The sequence below is a fragment of the Dasypus novemcinctus genome, chromosome 30, assembly GCF_030445035.2.
Source record: "Dasypus novemcinctus isolate mDasNov1 chromosome 30, mDasNov1.1.hap2, whole genome shotgun sequence".
Classification (NCBI taxonomy): Eukaryota; Metazoa; Chordata; class Mammalia; order Cingulata; family Dasypodidae; genus Dasypus; species Dasypus novemcinctus.
Window position 1 is genome coordinate 8,113,585 of NC_080702.1, and position 18,195 is coordinate 8,131,779.

Genomic DNA, 18,195 nt, shown 5'->3' on the forward strand with positions numbered 1-18,195 from the left:
GTGGAGGAAGGGGTCCTGCCCTGCCCTCCTCTTGGTGTCACTGACTACTGAAGGTTTACAGATCCACGCCCACTGGTGGATCTCACAGGCAGTGCATTCTGAGGCTCCTAGGACACCAATCTCCACTCAGACCGGGTCCAGGGTCAGGCAGATCACACTGGATTTGGGGTGTTTCTGGGTCCCCTGGGGGAGTTGACACAGAGCAGGCCCTGGGGGTTGGGCAGGCAGCCATTGGCTCCTTGCACATGCCCAGAGAGGGGCTCATTGCAAGTACCTTCCTCTGTCTAGGGAAGGACCTGTGTGTGTGCACTGCTCTGGGCATGAGCCCGACCACCCTGTGTGCAGTCCTTTACATCCTGGCTTTTGGAGCTCAGTACCCTGAGTGCCCCAAGGGCATTCTCACCTACCTCCTCCAAGGCTGGGGGAGGATGGCCCTGTCCTTACTGAGCACCTTCTTATCCAGATCCATTTTCAACTCCTCACTTTTCAATTAAGGAACAGAGTCCCAGAGAAAGGCGAAGCCCAAGGAGCACACGGTGGGCACAATCCAGAGGACCTGGATACTGCTGGCATTTGAGGTGTGGGCCCAACTCTCTTGCATAGAAACTTTGAAAAGGACAGCCCCTAAATAATGGGGACCCCTGCCTGTTTCTCCCCATATGAAGTTCTTTTCTTCTCAGGATCCCCAAATGGCTTCACGAGCACTGCCCGAACACACACACACTGACCAAATGGGTAGGGACAATGTCCTGGGAGTCAGAGTAGGCCTGGAACCAGGGAGGTGGCAAGGAGCCAGAGGGGTTGGAGTGAGCTCTGCCATGGGGCAGGACATCTTTGTCCTGTCGACGTATCCATAGCCCCATGCCTGGGAGATGCCAGACTGATGGGCAGTGGGATCTCAGAGGTTCCCAGGGTTCTGCCTGGGCAGGGACAAGCCCAGAGTAAGCAGGAGAGGACAGAAGTGAGGTCTTCCCTCCACTGTTCTGAGCACCTGGAATTAAGATGAACTCCCAATATAGAGGGAGGTTACTGGAAAGAAGTCCTCAATTTCCTCTATAAATTGGGGTGCTTGGAATGGGTGACCCTAAGTGTGCCACAGCCTGGGAGGATTATTTGGCCTTGGTTCTCTATTGATAACCATGGTATTCTGGGGTGCTGGAAAATGTGTTCTAAACCCTAGGTGTCCTACTGAACAGACACAGGCTTGGAGGATTGGGGAACTGATGACTTGTGCTAGATGCAGCAGAGCACAGGACCATCTATGGGGCCCAGGGACAGGTCAGACCTTGCAGGAGCCTTGAATCTGAAACTGAAAGGAACAGGAAGTCTTTGGAGGGTCTCACACCTGAAGGTGACTAAGACTGCTTTTCACAGAATTTAAAGCCTGTCCTGGCATGGACTGTGACACAAAGCCAAGGTGGTCATGACTTTCTCAAGATTACACTGCCAGAACTCAGCCCTGTTTTGCTTGTGTTCCCTGCTGCTTCCCACTCCATCTTGTAAATTCTTCCTTCTCTTAATATGTACATTGGCTACAGGTGTGACCAGTCCTTAAGTTTTCTAGGAATTTTCTCTGAGCTACCTGATCCTTTTCCAAGGAAGGATCAGGTAGATTTGATCCATTGTGCAGCAGGGTAAACTTGGGAAGTGTTGGAGATTTGGATCCGAAGGGTATCAGGAATGAGAGAAAGAGAAAAAGGAGAGTGAAATGAGAAAGAAAGAAAAAGAGTGAGAGAGCTGGGGTCAGGGGGTCTGTGAGTAGAGACTCATCAGACAACTTTATTGTTTACAAGGGGCTCTCTATATACCCCAGTCTACAAGACAAGCAGCAACAAGCAGTTAACTATTAGCATTACTAAGAAACTCAAAAAATCTTATCTCAAGGTACAAAGTCTAAGTGTTTTACTTACTACAAAAGGTTTGTGCTCATCTTTTCTTTCAGCCTTTAACAGCTTCAACCGGTTTGCCCAGAACTCTTAATTACAGCATTCCTTACATTGCAAGCATAGCTAAGGAAACAGCATGTCTCCTTGTGAGACCACTGCATCTTGGTTTCCAACACGGAAGCCTTGAGAAACAGAAAGACATGTCCAGGATCACAGATCAGGCAGGAGCAGGACGGTTGTGTACCAAGTTCAATCTCCTTAGATAGTTCTTGATGCCCCCAGACCTCAGCAAGGCAGGAAGAAGGACTGTATTGGTGAAATTCTGTACACATGGGAAATTCAATAGGTCAGGGGGGTAAAGAGTCAGCAGCCCAGAGGGGACATTGGGAAGTTGTTATCCAGGAAGAGAGCACAGAGAAGGGGAAGCAGGAAGTTACCTCACTTCCCTGGAGACAGAACCCAAGAGAACTTGGAACCCCAGGAACCAAGTGCCCACATTCTAGATACTAACCTAACAGCTCACTCAGGCCTAGATGCTCAAGAAATGTTCTTGTTGCTGCCTGCCTGCAGCCTTGGCCACAGGAAACCCCACAATGAGAGCCTGATCCAACATTGCAGACTTTGGCTCAACCCTCAACCTCGAAGAATCTGGCCACTTGCCAGGAGGAAATCAAAGGTAACCCATGGAACCAGGGCAGGGGATGCAGGTCAGGCTGACACTGTTCTTATGAGCAGCCTCAGCACCTTCCACTCCCAGGATGGGTGTATAGAGGATACCAGGCTGGGCAGAAAGAGGTGATTGGGGGTGGGCACCTGCTGGGCTCATTGTGTTCTTGTCCAGTTCATGACTGGCAGGGACAGGAGGAGAAGCCTGGGGTTGGTGCCCCTCTGCCCAGACATTGATCCAGATCTGCAGAGTTGTCATCTCTCTCCTGGGAAGAGGTCTATACCAATAGGGTCTTTGCCTCATCTGGAAATAGAACTTCATGTGTGGTTGCTCCTCTTGATGATAACCAGTCAGGGTCCTGATGCCTTGTAGCCCTGCTGATGATCCTATCATTGCAGAGCTCCACCCACAAGACCAGCTCAGAGCAGGATGTCCGTGTCATCAACACCTAAGCAGGGTGCTGGTGCATACCGCCACCAGCAGAAGCTGGAAGAGACAAGAAGTGAAATGGGAGCTGAGGGGTTCTCCACACCCAGGTCAAGAAAGGGGACTTCAGGACCTAGATCCTACCCTGGCAGAATCTGCAGGTTCCCTGCCAGGAATTCCCTCTGTTGGAACTCAGGACCACACCATTAGGAATCTAGGAATGCACACCACCCCAAACTCAGCCCCATTTGTGACCACGTGCAATGTTAGTTGGATATCAGAAAAGAGCCCTTTATGATGATTCAACTTCACATTAAACCACAACAGTCTTTGTTTTGGATCCTGCCTTGGTTGTTTAATCTACCTGTTCCTAGGTTCTCCCCATCCCCATGTTTTCTGCCTGCATTCAGCTAGACTGGCTCTCCATCCCTAAGCATCCTCTCATTTCCTAGGTTGTTTTTACCTAAAAAATGGTGAGAAGATTACAATAAAATACATATTTCTTTGTAACTTGCCACCCAACAGAGCTCAATACTGTGACTCTTCCAGATCAGGTGGTAGGGCTGCATCATGTTCCAAAAGGAGGCTAGGAACCTCAGAAGTTCAGCCTTCATGCCCTTAGACCTAGATGGGACTCCTTTCTTTTGTCATTTCAACTGGGCTTCAAGGAGTGTCATGTGACTTTGACTAGTCTAATAGTTCCAGATCACCCAGAATGGGCTACTAGAACTGGGTTGGCTTGTTCAAACATTATACACATTTAGAGTTTTAATGGCTGGGGGCAAATTCCTTGAAACAATTCAGGCATCCAAAAGCAGACAGTGATGGTTGGTGGTTCCCTGCAGTCAGCTCACGTTGGGTGTGAATAGTCTCAAAACTTGTCCATCTGGTGACAGCAAGGCAGAATAATATTTACAATTGCCCCATTGGAAGGCGATCTACACTTGAATATTTTCAAGACCATTTGGAATTTCTCTTCCCTGTCACATCAGCTCATTGCCTTGGGCAATCCAGAGTCTTCCTCCCATCCTGGAATCTCCAGGAATTTAGCCCTTACAGAATCTAGTATTGCCTTAGTCTCACATCCTCAAAACTCTTTCATTTGAAAAAGAGGAATGAAGCTATTTGAGGTCATTGAAGTCAACTACTTGAACCCAGGATTGGTCTCCTTTTGCCCTGTCACTAAGTGGCACCCATGATCCACCTCCTGCCACAATCACTTGAGGTCAGTGATTTCCGGTTTGAAATTCAGGCATAACCATCTTTTTGGACATTTTACAGCTGCTGACTGCATGTCCTTTTTTGTCCCAACATTCCACCTGCCAGTGTGAAAAGGACATGGCTGAAATGAAAGGTCCCAGGTTGGTGCAGACAAGTTTCAGATCCAGCAAGAAGAAAATGGAGCAGCACCAATTGGGCAGGGAGTATGGACTGATCCAACATCCTGGGGAACATGAAAGTGGTCTTCCCCACCAAGCAAACACTGATAAAAACGATCCCCAGGTGAGCACGATGCCCCTTCCATGGCCTCGAGTTTGCCAGACATTGCCATTGGACATTGGAGGTCAACTCATTTCTCTGATCCTCAGGTGGCTCCTTGGATGAGTACGGGGCTGCAGGACAAACAGCTACTAGTTATTGACAGGATCGAGTGGGAGGAGATATAGAAGTGTTGACCAAGTTAGTCCATGCGTGATGGGCTGTTAGAGAGCCTGGGATGGACAGAATGATTTTCCACTCACCTAGGGAGCAGGCTCTGACTCAGTCCTCAACTACAACAGGTCATAGTACAAACCTATTTCCCTTTTTTAAAGATTGACACATCTGTCTCGGAGTTCTTCAACCAAGGTCTAGTCAAAATGCATTGAGGGGGCTGGAGAAGTAGAAGCTGCCAAATCTGACTTCTGGGAATGTGATGATTGGGCTCAATCAATAAATAGTGACTATGTATGTACGGAAATTGCACAATTTAGTAGTTGAAGGAATGAAGGAGTAAAAATCCCTGCTGCTTGGGGTTCATTCCACAGGGAGTCAAATACACTAGACCTCACAAGCACAGGGAGAACATGAATGTTAGGTGTGAAACCTTAATGTCTCTCTAGGGATAAGAAAGTCTCCAGGTCACTCAAGTACAAGGAAGACTCATGGACCTAAGGAAAATGTGTGTAGAATATACATAAACTACAAGGGCTTTAAAGTCCGCAGTCAAGTCAGAAAGTTTAGGTGGGGGTAGTCTCTGGGAAGCTCAAGACAGATCCCTGTGTCCCCAAAATTTCATGATTTACATCTTGGTTTCATTTGTCACAAACTGCCCCATCGTCTGAACAGAATCCATGGTCCCGGGGAGATGTGTTGAGCAAAATGCTAGAGTTTGCACGGATGTTCTGTCGTGGGTTCTCAGCTATAGGAAAAGCTAGGCTGTGCTCCTGCCACTAAGAGGAAAATAAGACTTGGATGAATTATACTCATAGGCACTCAAAAAATATGGCAGCTCTTGGTGACTGGGCCACAGGCTGGGATATACTTAGACCATGGGAATGTGGGGTAGAGGGCCCCACTGACTAGGTACTAAGTGCCCCTCTTTTTGAAACACAGTGCAAAGAGGGAAGTAGTCACTGCCTCCCCTGCCCACTGGAACTCAGATTCCTCGGTACAGAGAGCAGGGAAGACAGATGTGTGAAGGGTCTCTGACATAGGTAAGACTCGTTCAAATATTGGACATGAGCCTACTAGGTTGGACAATAGCCAGCAGTCTGCAGCTAAGGGATAAACAGTCTTAGCCATGTATAACAGTATTTTGGGAGTAGGTGCAGGGTCTGGGAATGGGCAGGGTTATGCAGAGGAGCCCTCTGAAACACACACTTGGATACTTTTGAGAGGGAAAATGGGATTAAAGGAAATCCTGTCTGATCTGTTGTCTACACTCCATTCACAGTGCCATCGGCTATCTATTCCAAACAAGGGTGGACCATGCCAATGGGGAATTTCTCAGGCCCAGGTCATTCTTACCTACAAGGACTGGCTGGACTCCGTAGATATGAATATGTGTGGCTTGATATTTCAAGGGATGTCCCATTATGCCCGTTATCTATTTCAGTTTCTGCAATCAATAGTCAACTCCAGAAGGTGAGGATATCTGCAAGTGGGTGCCTGTAGGCCTCAGCAGACTGTATGGGTGGAGAACCCAGCAAGATCTGCCTGGGCTGGAGTTCTCAAGGAATAAGAGGAAACTCAGAAGGGAAATAAGGTGGACCACTGCCTATAGAAGTTTCCTGGTTTAGTTGTGGTGGCTTTGGGTTTTTTCCATCTGAAATGATTGTGGCTATTTTCTGCCTTCTAAAAGAAAGCTGGAAAGGATGTCAGGGTGGGGGAACCCTTCTCTTCAAGTTGCAGTGTCAGCTCTATGGCTAGCTCCATGGCGGTGGTGTCTCTCCTTCTCCAGACACACCAAAGGGCAAAGGAGCACCTATAGACTGCTTTTTCACCATCTTTGCAGTAACTGCCTATTTCATGGCTATTTCTAGGGTCCACCCTACATATGGCCACAGCTCTAAGAGCATTTGACAGCAATCCTTCTAGGGTTGAGGAGATCTATGAGCAGGCTGTCCTCACTGCCACCTGGCCAGAGGAGCCAGAAGAGAAGCTCATGTCCTTCCACCTGGGCAAGGAGTTCCCTTTCTCCTGTGTGCTTCCAATGCATCATCAAATCTCAAGGCCTACTCAATTGTTCCTGGACCAGCTCCTCACCACGTGAGAACCATGCCCCTTCTACATCCATGACTCACTCCACATTTGTTGTTCGTTTGGTCTGTCGATTCCCTTGTCACATCCCTCCTCGTTCCTCAGGTGGTGCGGGTGAGTGGACACACATTGCAGGTTCATATTCAGAACCTAAGCACATTAGCTATGATACTTTGACCCAGGTCTGATGGGCTGATAGAGGCTCAGGGGCTTATCAGATTGCTTTCCTCCCCCTGGTGGGGATCATGTTTCACAGCCTTGAACACCCTCTTGGAAGGGACAGGCCTCTTTCCCATTTAAAAAGAATGCTGCAGAATCCATCCTGGAGGTCCCATCTGAATTCCTATGATAGCAGAGTTCTCTGGGTTTTCAGAGGGTCACCCCAGACCCACTGTGACATGGGCAAAGGTGACCATGGAGCTCAACTGACAAATATATTCTGGCTACCTATGTGTGTAGGGACATTGAAAAATTTAGCTTTGTTGGAGGAATGAAGCAGAAAAATTCCCTGCCTCTTGAGCTTGCATTCCACTAGGGAGTCAGACACCTACACTTGACCTCTTGAGCATGAGGTGTAAACAGCAAGTTGGTGTGATGCAGTCATGGCTTTCTCTAGGTATGGGCAAGTCCTCCTGGTCTCTCAAGGAGATGCAAAAATGGTATACCAATTAAAAATGTGAGTGGCCCACAGGTCAGAACAAAGGGCTCCAAATTCCACAGTTGCATTGGAAATGTGCAGTGGATGTGGAGGTTGAGGAGTGGAGGTCCTATTCATGTGTCATAGAGATCTGATATTTCCCTTCTTGGTTTGATTTTTCCCCACCTGAACCATCCTACAAATGGGATCCATGGTCCCAGGGAAGTAGATGTGTTGAGCAAACTGCTAATCACTCTGCCTGGATGTTCTGTTGAGGGAGCTGAGCTGTAGGCAAGGTGGGACAAGGCAGTGCCCATGCTAAGAAAGAAATGGTAGGAAAAGGATGAGACACTCAGAGGCCTGCTTGAATAAGGCAGGTCTTCCTACATCGGCCTCAGGCTGAGGTACAGTTAGGACATGGAAAATGGGCAGGAGTTCCCCATTCAACCAGGCATTTAAAAGCGCCTAGTTTTTGATGCAGAACATTGAGTAGAGCAGTCACTGCACTACTTCTTCTGTATTGGGGGCAGGGAAGACTGACAGATATGAGTCAAGGGTCTCTGATGTAGGCAAGATTCATTCAAATATTGGACATATGCCTTCTATGATTGATAAGAGTCCTGAGTCCCCAGCTGTGGGACAGTCCGCTACTGCCCAGTTTGACAGTTTGTGGAGCGGGTGCAGGACATGCAGGCCATACACAGCAGCCCTCCAGAAACACACACATGGTTACCTTCAGAAGGGAATGTGGGTGGCCAGGGAAGGCCTCTCTGATCGGTGGTCTCCACTCCTCTCATAGTGCCTTCGACAATTTACTGCAAAACTTCATGGATCTTCCCCACGGGAACTTTCCCCAGCACCAGGACCCTTTGATTCTCCAGGGCCCAATGACCTTCCTGCACATGAAAATGACATTTAAATGGCTGTCCTGTCCCGCTCGTGTCAAACCTGAGGCTCAGGATTCCAGGGAGTCCAAGCCAGAAAGTCAGGATATATGGGAGTGGATGCCTGTGAGCCTGAGCAGACAGCGTGGGTGGTTACCCCAGGCAGGATTTCCAGGGCTGGGGTTGCCCAGGAGTAAGAGAAACTTCAGATGAGGCATCAGTTGAACCATTACCTACGAAAGTTTCCTGGTTTTGAGGTGGTAGGTTTAGGTTTTTGTCATCTGAAAAGATTGAGGCTATTTTCTGCCTTCTAAAAGACATCTGGAAAGGATGTCAGGGCAGGGAACCCTTTTCCTCTTCAAATTGCAGTGTCACCTCTATGGCCAGCTCCATGGGTGGTGGTGTCTCCTTCTCCAAACACACCAAAGGGCAAAGCAGCACCTACAGAGGTGGAGCTCCCTAGGGCTTTTGTACCATCTTTGTGGTAACTGCCTATTTCACGGCTATTTCTAGGGTCCACCCTACATCTGGCCACAGCTCTAAGAGCATTTGACAGGAATCCTTCTGGGGTTGAGAAGATCTTCTCTGAGCAGGTTGTCCTCACTGCGACCTGGCCAGAGGAGCCAGAAGAGAAGCTTGTGTCCTTCCACCTGGGCAAGGAGCGCCCTTTCTCCTGTGTGCTTCCAATGCATCATCAAACCTTGAGGCTAACAGGATAATTTTCTGAAGTCCACCTACAAGAGTAATGAGAAAATTCTTAGAGAAGAATTAAAAAAAAAAACAACACCATGCAATAAATTTATGGGAAGGAGTAAGGCACTGCTGATTGGGAAACATATAGCTATAAATTCCTACATTAGGAAACAATAATATCAAAGCAATAACCTAACTTCATATCTTGAAGAAAGAGAATAAGCCAAACTTAACATTAGTAGGAGAAAGAAAATAATAAAGATTAGAGTGGAGATAAGTGAGATAAAGAAAAGAAAAACAATTGAGAGGATCAATGAAACCAAAATTTGGTTCTTTGAAAAGATTAATAAAATTGACAAACCTTTACCCAGACAAAGAGAAATGAGTGAGAAAAAGATGCAAATAACTATTAAAGGAATGAAAATGGGAACATTACCACTGACCTAACAGAAATCAAAGGGTTTATAAGAGAATACTATGGGAAGCGGACTTGGCCCAGTGGTTAGGGCATCCATCTACCACATGGGAGGTCTGCGGTTCAAACCCCAGGCTACCTTGACCTGTGTGGAGCTGGCCCATGTGCAGTGTTGATGCACGCAAGGAGTGCCCTGCCATGCAGGGGAGCCTTATGCGCAAGGAGTACACCCCATAAGGGGAGCCACCCAGCGTGAAAGTGCAGCCTGCCCAGGAATGGCGCCGCACACACAGAGTTGACGCAGCAAGATGATGCAACAAAAAGAAACACATTCCTGTGCCACTGACAACAGAAGTGGACCAAAAAAAGAACACGAAGCAAATGGACACAGAGAGCAGACAACTGGGGTGGTGGTGGTGGGGTTAAAAAAAAGAGAATACTATGAACATTCATATGCCAACTAACTAGATAACCTAGAGGACATGACAAATTCCTAGAAACATAAAAATAACCTGCATTGACTCAAGAAGAAATAAAAGTTCTTAACAGACCTATAAAAGCAAAAAGATTGAATAATCAAGAACCTCCCAACAAGGCCCAAGACCAGATGGCTTTAGAGAGAATTGTACCAAACATTCAAACAAGAATCAACATAAATCCTTCACAAATTCTTCCAAAAAAATGAAAAGGTCGGGATTCTTCCTAACTCATTCTATGGAGCTAGTATTATTGTGATACCCAAACCAGAGAGCAACATCAAAAGAAAACAACAGAAACACTTCCCATATGAATACAGAAGCAAAAAATCTCAACAAACCACTGGAAAAGTAAATCAAACTATTTATATTATAAGGGTTATAACTCATGACCAAAGGTGACATCCTAGGAATGCAGCAGTGGTTTCACATAAGAAAAAATCCATCTGATCACTTGAATGCCACAGAGAAGGCTTCTGATGAAATCTACCATGATATCATAATAAAACCACTCAGAAAAATAGGAATAAAAGGTTACATCTACAACGTAATAAATATCAAAACTCACAGCTAACATCATAGTCAATGTGAGAAAGCATGAAAGCTTGCAATGGGAGACTGAAACCTGAGGTCAGGAACAAGACAAGGATGCACTCTTTTACCGCTTCTATTCAAAATTATCCTGGAAGTTCTAACCAGCGTAATCAGGCAAAAAAAGAGAAAGACATTGAAATCAGAAATAAAAAAGTAAAACTAACACTATTCTCTGATGGTATGTTCCTCCATATCAAAATTCCCCAAGTAGTCACAAGAACACTACCACAGAAAATTTTAAAAATTAGTAAAGTTGCAGGGTACAAGATAAACCCTTAAAAATTCAGCTTTATTTTTCCATACCAGGAAAGAACTATCTGAAATGAGCATTAAAAACCTATTCTATTTGTTGCAACATCTACTTTCCAGTTCATTGGCCTCACCCTGGTAAACTAACAGGGAGGAGAGGATGGACAACTACCATACAAAGGAACTGAGAGAGTCTACAACTGCAAGCATCAGAGTGTCATCCATCAGCCATATGGAATTGAAGCCACCTCACAATTAGAGGTGGAATAGCTATCACCATCCCAGAACCTGGGCAATAAAATATGGACCAGAGAAGACTTCCTGGTATTCCGCTACAAACTTATTGGTACTCTAGCAATGAAAGAAATTATATCATTAATGTGGAGACAGTGGCTACTGGAAGTGCTAAAGGCAGGGAGAGGGAAAAAGAGGTATAATATGGGGAAACTTTTGGGACATGGAATTGTCCTCAACGGCACTGCAATGACAAATACAGGCCATTATATATCCTGCCATAACCTACAGAATTCAGTGTAAATTACAATCTAAACTATAATCCATACTTACTGGCAATGCTCCAAAAGGACTCATCAATTGCAATGAATGTACCACATTAATAAAAGAAGTTGTTAATGTGGGGAAGGGTGTGAGGTGTGGGGAGTGGGGCATTTGGGAATTCCTTATATTTTTTTCTGTAGCATTTTGTGAAACCTAAGTATCTTTGAAAAAAATTAAAAAACATATTTTTAAAAAATTCCATTCGCTATAGCATCTGAAAAAATAAAATACCTGAGAATAAATTCAAAGAATGAACTCTATATACAATGAAAACTGAAAAACACTACAAAAAGAAATTAAAGAAGACCTAAATAAATGGCAAGATATTGTGTGTCCATGTTTCACATTGAATATTGTTACAATATCATTACTACCTAAAATGATCTACAGATTAAATGCAACACCTATCAAAATCTCTGCAGCGTTTTTTTGTAGGAATGGAAAAAGTCCATCCTCAAATTCGTATGGAATACCAAGGGGCCCAAACTAGCCAAAAACAGTCTCTCAGAAGTCTCTAACTATGTAAGAATAAGCAACCAGAATATCATCCCAAATTATATACCATAACATATAAAGAACTAGAAAAATCTCATCTATTCTCCAGGGGATAAACCAATCAGCAGATACAGTCTCAAAAGAACCACAAAAGGAATTATGATTTTTCTCAGTTATTATCTCTGCTCAAAGAGAAAGGTAAATACTCTTGGAATGAAAGAAAAGATAGTTCACAACAAAGAAACAAACAACAAAAAGTACATAAAAGGATACTTTATACCTAGGTATAAAATATCCAGTTCAAGGACAAACAGCAGAATGGCGGCTGAGTAAGGAGATCCTAGAGTCAGCTCCTGCTAAGGGCAGTTAGTAATCACACAGCTATCTAAAGCACCTGTTTGGGGGCTCCAGGAGACCAGAAGAACATCCTGCAACACCTTGGAAGGAATGGAAGGAGACTGCCCCTCTTCAGAGAAGACTATTAAGTAGAATACTTCATGTCATGGAGGCTGGTGCTCATCCTCCACTGGAGGCACAAGCTGCCTCGGAAGCTGTTCTGTGGCTGGAATTGAAAGCTCCACTTCACAAAAATGGGGGAGGAAGAGACGGTTGGGCATTAACTCCAGCTATTGATGAGTAAATTAGACAGGCTAATGTATAATCCTAAGAACAGCTAAAGTCTGAACATGTCCAGGTCAGAAAGAAGCCAGGAGCTGCCATCTTAACTTCATACCTGGCAGGGGGTGGAGTGGGGTAAACTGAAATCACAGAGTTGGTAGGGACCTGCTTCTTTCCAGCCAGTCCAGAGGGCAGCTCTAGCATAAGCCCCAGCCCCAGCTCCAGCAGGGAGAAAGCTGGGGGGACCTGCACCAGCCTCTCCAGGAAATTATAGGCCATGCCACTGAGGTTGGTAATCATCTTACTTTGGCAGCACAAGCTGCCCCTGGAGCTATTCTGTAGCTGGGATTGGAAGCGCCATTTCCCAAAAACAGGGATAAAGAGACGGTTGACCACCAATATCAGCTACTGATTCATAAATTTGGCTGGCTAAAGTATGACCCTAAGAACACCTAAAGTTTGAACTTCTCCAAGTCAGAAAGAGGCCAGCATCCAACATTTTGAGTCTGCCCCCAGCTTGGGGGGAAGCCAGCCTGACCGAAAATCACAGTGAAGGCAGGAACTAGTTTCTTTCACCCAGATTGGGCTGCAGCCCTAGGCTAGGTTTCAGTCCCACCTCTGTCAGGGTGGCAACTGGTGGGACTGGCCCAGCCTGTCCAAGTAACCGCAGGTACCTTTGGCTGGCACAGACTGAATAATCAGAAATCGACTGGGGCAACTGCAGTCACCCTGAGCCCATAATGCATAGATTGCTACATACACCTGCAGCTCCATGCCCATCCCAAGCAGGGGGGAAAGGAACATGAAGCTTCATAATATTTTCTAGGAAACTATAGCATAGGCCTGCATGAACTGGATTATTCTATGCACGTGTGACTCTGTCCTACCCCTGGCAAAGGAGAAAGTTGGGAGAAGCTTCATTGGTCCTTGGGGCAATGAGGGAAGCTTGAGTACCACAGCTTACATAACCAACTACATCCTTGGCTCCTACCACATAAGCAGCAAGGGAGAAAGGGCGGGAAGCCCTAATTTAAAGAGAAAAACTGCACCCAGAATAAATAGTAAGCAAGATACCAAGACACCAACAAAAAATTACAATCCATACCAAGAAACAGGAAGTTATGGCCCAGTTAAAGGAACAATATAAGCCTCCATATGACATAAAGGAATTGAGACAACTAATCACAGATGATCTCCTAAGTGAATTTAAAGGGATTAAGGATCTTAAGAGGACACTGGATGACCACAAGAATTTAAAGCATACACAGAAAAAGAGTAGACCTTATGGAAATGAGTGGTGCAATAAATTAAAAATACTTTGGAATCATATAACAGCACATTTGAGGAGGAAGAAGAAAGGACTGGTGAGCTTGAAGAAATGGCCTCTAAAAGTGAACAACAGATGAAGAAAGGAAAAAATCAAGCAAGATCTCAGGAAAATAAATGACAGCAAGAGACATGCAAACAGCTGTGTCATGGGTGTCCCAGAAGGAGAAGAGAAGGGAAAAGAGACAGAAGGAGTATTTGAAGAAATAATGGGAAAAAATTTCCTAACCCTATTGAAGGACATGGATATCTATGTCCAGGAACCACAATGTACTCCCATCTGAAAAAATCTGAATGGACCACCTCCAAGACACATACTAATCAGAATGTCAAATGCCAAATTAAAGAAAGAATTCTGAGAACAGCAAAAGAAAAGTAATGTATACCTTATAAGGGATAACCCAAAAAGATTAAGTGCTGATTTCTCACCAGAAACCATGGAAACAAGAAGACAGTGGTATGATGTATTTAAGATACTAAAAGAGGATAACCCTCAGCTAAAAATCTTATATCTGGGAAGACTGTCTTTCAAAATTTAGGGCTAGTTGAGAATATTCACAGATAAACAGAAACTGAGAGAATTTCTAACCAAGAGACTGGATTTTCAGGAAATACTAAAGGTTGTGCTAGAGCCTGAAAAGTAACGGCAGGAGAGAGAAGCCTGGAAGAGAGTCTAGAAATGAAGATTTTATCAATATAGTAACTAAAAGTGTAAAAGAGTGGTGAAAATAAAATATGATAGATACACAAATATTCAGGAATAAACTTAACCAATGATGTAAAGCATTTGCATTCAGAAAACTACAACTCAGTGTTTAAAGGGAACAAAAAAGGCCTCAGTAAGTGGAAGAACACTCCATGGTCACAGATTGGAAGATGAATTAAAATTAAGATGTCAATGCTACTCAAATTGATATACAGACTTGATGTAATCTTGATAAAAATTCCACCAGTATTTTTTAAATAAATTGAAAACATGATGATCAAATTTATTTAGAAGGTTAAGGGGTCCTAAAGAGCCAGAAGCATTTTAAAAAGGAAAAGTGAAGTTGTAGGACTCTCATTTCCAGACTTTAAATCATATTACCTAGCTATGGTAATAAAAACAACATAGAACTGCCTGAAAGACACATAGGCCAATGGAACCAAACTGATACTTCAGAAATATACCCTTACATGTATGGTCAAGTGATTTTTGACTAACCTGTCAAACCCACTCAGTTCTGGCAGAACAGCCCACTCAAGAGATGGTGTGGAGAGAACTGAATATCAATAGCCAAAAGAAAGAAAGAGGACCCCTATTTCATACCTGATCCAAAAATTTACTAAATATGGTTCAAAAAACATAAATATAAAAGCAAAAACTATAAAGCTTCTAGAAGAAAATGAAGGAAAATATCTTCAAGACCTGGTGGTAGGTGGTGGATTCTTAATGGAGACAAAAGGAGGACTGTGATGGCCTACTGATATTTAATCTATGTAGAAGTTGTAATTAGCTTTCCTGTAAAAGTGTGGAAATGTACAGAGTGGACGGTAACACATAGTGAGTTACAGCCAGTTCATAAATGGGGATGAAAATGGTAGTCTAGGATTGTAAATGCCAATTGACAGAAAGCTAGAAAATAACAGGAACTGAATAGCACTGAAAACCTCTAGTGGATGAGAATTGTGTTTGATGGTACAGATGCAAGAGTGTCCTTCCTTGGCTAGAGCAAAGGTACATCCCTATTTGATCATATACAATATGGGACTGAGGACAAACACAGGAAAAGCACAACTGGAGTGGCAGATGGACTATGGTTAGCAGTAATAATGTAATATTCTTTCATTTATGCGAAAAATGTACTGTGTAGGTAATGGGGCTGTATGGAAAATATGTGCCAGATGTACACTATAGATGTGGTAACAATTGGATGATATTTTCTGCAACCAATATTCCACCATAGTGTGGTGTGTTGATAGAGGGGTTTTGTTTGGGAATTCTGCACAAATGCACAATGGTTTTGTAAATTTACAACTTCTGTCATAAAAATATATTTAAAAATAATAATAGGGTGGGTTGGGGGGAAAATCTACCAAATGTAAGAAAAGGACTATAATAGTAAGATTTTGAAAATATTCTTTCATGAACTATAACAAATATCTCACAACAATGCAAGGTATTGATGGACGGACGATATATGGGACCCTGGTATAATGTTACACATGTTTGCTTTGTATGTTAACAATTTTTTACTACACAATTATTGTTTACGTATGTTCATATATAAATGACATAAAGATAACAATAGGGTGGGTTAGGGGAAAAATACTTTCATTAGTAGAAATATTTTGAGGAGGTTCTTGAATCATTACTTGAAAATGTTTAACAAGAATTCAAGATATTGGTGGCAGGGTGAAGTGTAGGAGTCCTGTATGATGCTATATATGTTTCTTCTGTAAGTTCATAACTATTAATATACATTTGTTGTTTATGTATGTTTATGTATGAGTGATACACTTCAATAAATTTTTTAAAAATAAAAAAAACAAAACAAAAACAATTCCACTAATTACAACACCTACTCTCCAGATCACTGGCCATATAGGATTGAAGCCTCCTCTCAATTACAAGTCGAGTGGTCATCATTGCCATCCCAGAATCTTCAGGATTGGGGAATAAAATATGGAATAGAGGGACTTACTGGTATTCTACTATAGACATATTGGTATTCAAGCAATGGAAGAAATTATATCAGTTGTGGAAATAGTGGTCACTAGAGGAGCAGAAGGCAGGGAGAGAGAAAAGGAGGTGTAATATGGGGTCTTTTTGGGGGCATGGAATTGTCCTGAATGACACTGCAATAACAGATACAGGACATTATATATCCTGCCATAACCTACAGAATTGAGTGGGAAAGAGTCTAAACTAAATGCTAACTATAAACCATGCATAGTGGCAATGCTTCAAATGTGTTCATCAATTGCACTGAATGTACCACACTAATGAAAGAAACTGTTAAATGTGAGGAAGGGTGGGAGGTATGGGGAGTAGGGCACTTGGATACCCCTTATAATTTTGTGTAAAATTTTGTATAGTCTATGTATCTCCTAAAAGAACAAAAAATATATTAAAAACAATTCCATTCACTATATCATCTAAAAGGAAAAAATACCTGAGAATAAATTTAACCAAAGAGATGAATAACCTGTACATTGAAAACTACAAAACACTACTGAAAGAAACTAAAGACCTAATTAAATGGCAAGATATGACACCCATCTTTCAGATTTAATATTGTTACAATATCAGTATTACCTAAAGTGATCCACAGATTAAATCCAATACTTCTCAAAATCTCTACAGCATTTTTTTGTAGAAATTGAAAAAGTTGATCCTCAAATTCATATGGAATGACAAGAGGCCCCAACTAGTAAATCAATCTCTTGGAAGTCTACAACTATATAACAAGCACATGCCACCAGGACATCATCCAATATAATAAAACATGATATATAAAGAACTAGAAAAACCTGATCTCCAGGGTGTTGGAAACTGAGGCACAGTGGCTTCTCCAGGAGAGACGTGCTGTCTCCATGGCTACACTTGCAATTTAAGGAATGTGGTAATTGAGAGTTCCCAGCAAACAGGACGAAGCTGTGAGAGGCTGAAAGAAAAAATGAGGACATAACATTTGTGTAGTAAATAGAACACTTAAACTTTGTACCTTGAGATAAGATTTTTTAATTCCTTAGACTATGAGTAATGCTCATGATTAACTGCATGTTGCTGCTTCTACCCATGTGGACTGGGGTATATATAGAGCCCCTTGTGAACAACAAAGTTGTCTGAGGAGTCATTAACCCCTTGTGAACAATAAAGTTGTCTGAGGAGTCATTACTCACAGACCCCCTGATTCCAGCTCTCTCATTCTTTCTCTTTGTTTCCTTCTCCCTTTTCTCTTTCTTTCATTCCCGATACCCTTCGAGTCCAAATCTCCAACATCTGGCACCCAATGTGGAGCCCAAAGAAGTTAGTGAGTCTTCCAAATCAGTATCAGAAACCGCAGAAAAGACCTCGTCGAGGGTCGTGTGACATCCAAAGCAGAGTGACTCAAGTCTTCTTTTAAGTAAGTAACATTTTCCGCAAAGTCACCGGAGTAATGGGTAATCAAATGGGACGTGTGGAAGCATTATTCATTTGCATTAGGGAAAGTTAATGGGGTGCCTGTAAAAAGCTATAAATTACTAGAATTGTTAGCTTTAATACAAAAGCATTGTTGCTGGCTTCAGCCTCAGGGACGTAACATTTTAAATTTGAAACAGTGGAGATGTGTAATGAAAGCTTTATGAAGGGCATATCAAAAAAAAAAAAAAAAAAAGGAATTCATTCCATTATCAGTATGGGCCTTATGCCACCAAATAGCAGCAGCTTTAGCCCATAAGTAAATCTGAAAGAAAGTAAATTGGAACAAGAACAGGAGCTTGAGGTGCTCAATATAGTCTTACAGAGTAATAATCCAAAAATGTGTGTTAATGGTCTGTCTAAAC

At 43.2% G+C, this 18,195-nt stretch overlaps 1 long non-coding RNA gene across 1 annotated transcript; it reads right to left on the bottom strand.

Moving 5' to 3' along the window:
- Nucleotides 1-4,204: 4,204 nt before the first annotated feature.
- On the bottom strand, nt 4,205-17,302 carry LOC139437851 (uncharacterized). The gene is made up of 3 exons (XR_011647774.1): nt 17,179-17,302; nt 8,091-8,975; nt 4,205-4,592 (listed from the first exon to the last, which is right to left on the bottom strand). It is a non-coding gene; the product is annotated as an uncharacterized lncRNA (long non-coding RNA).
- Between the last annotated feature and the right edge of the window lie 893 nt (nt 17,303-18,195).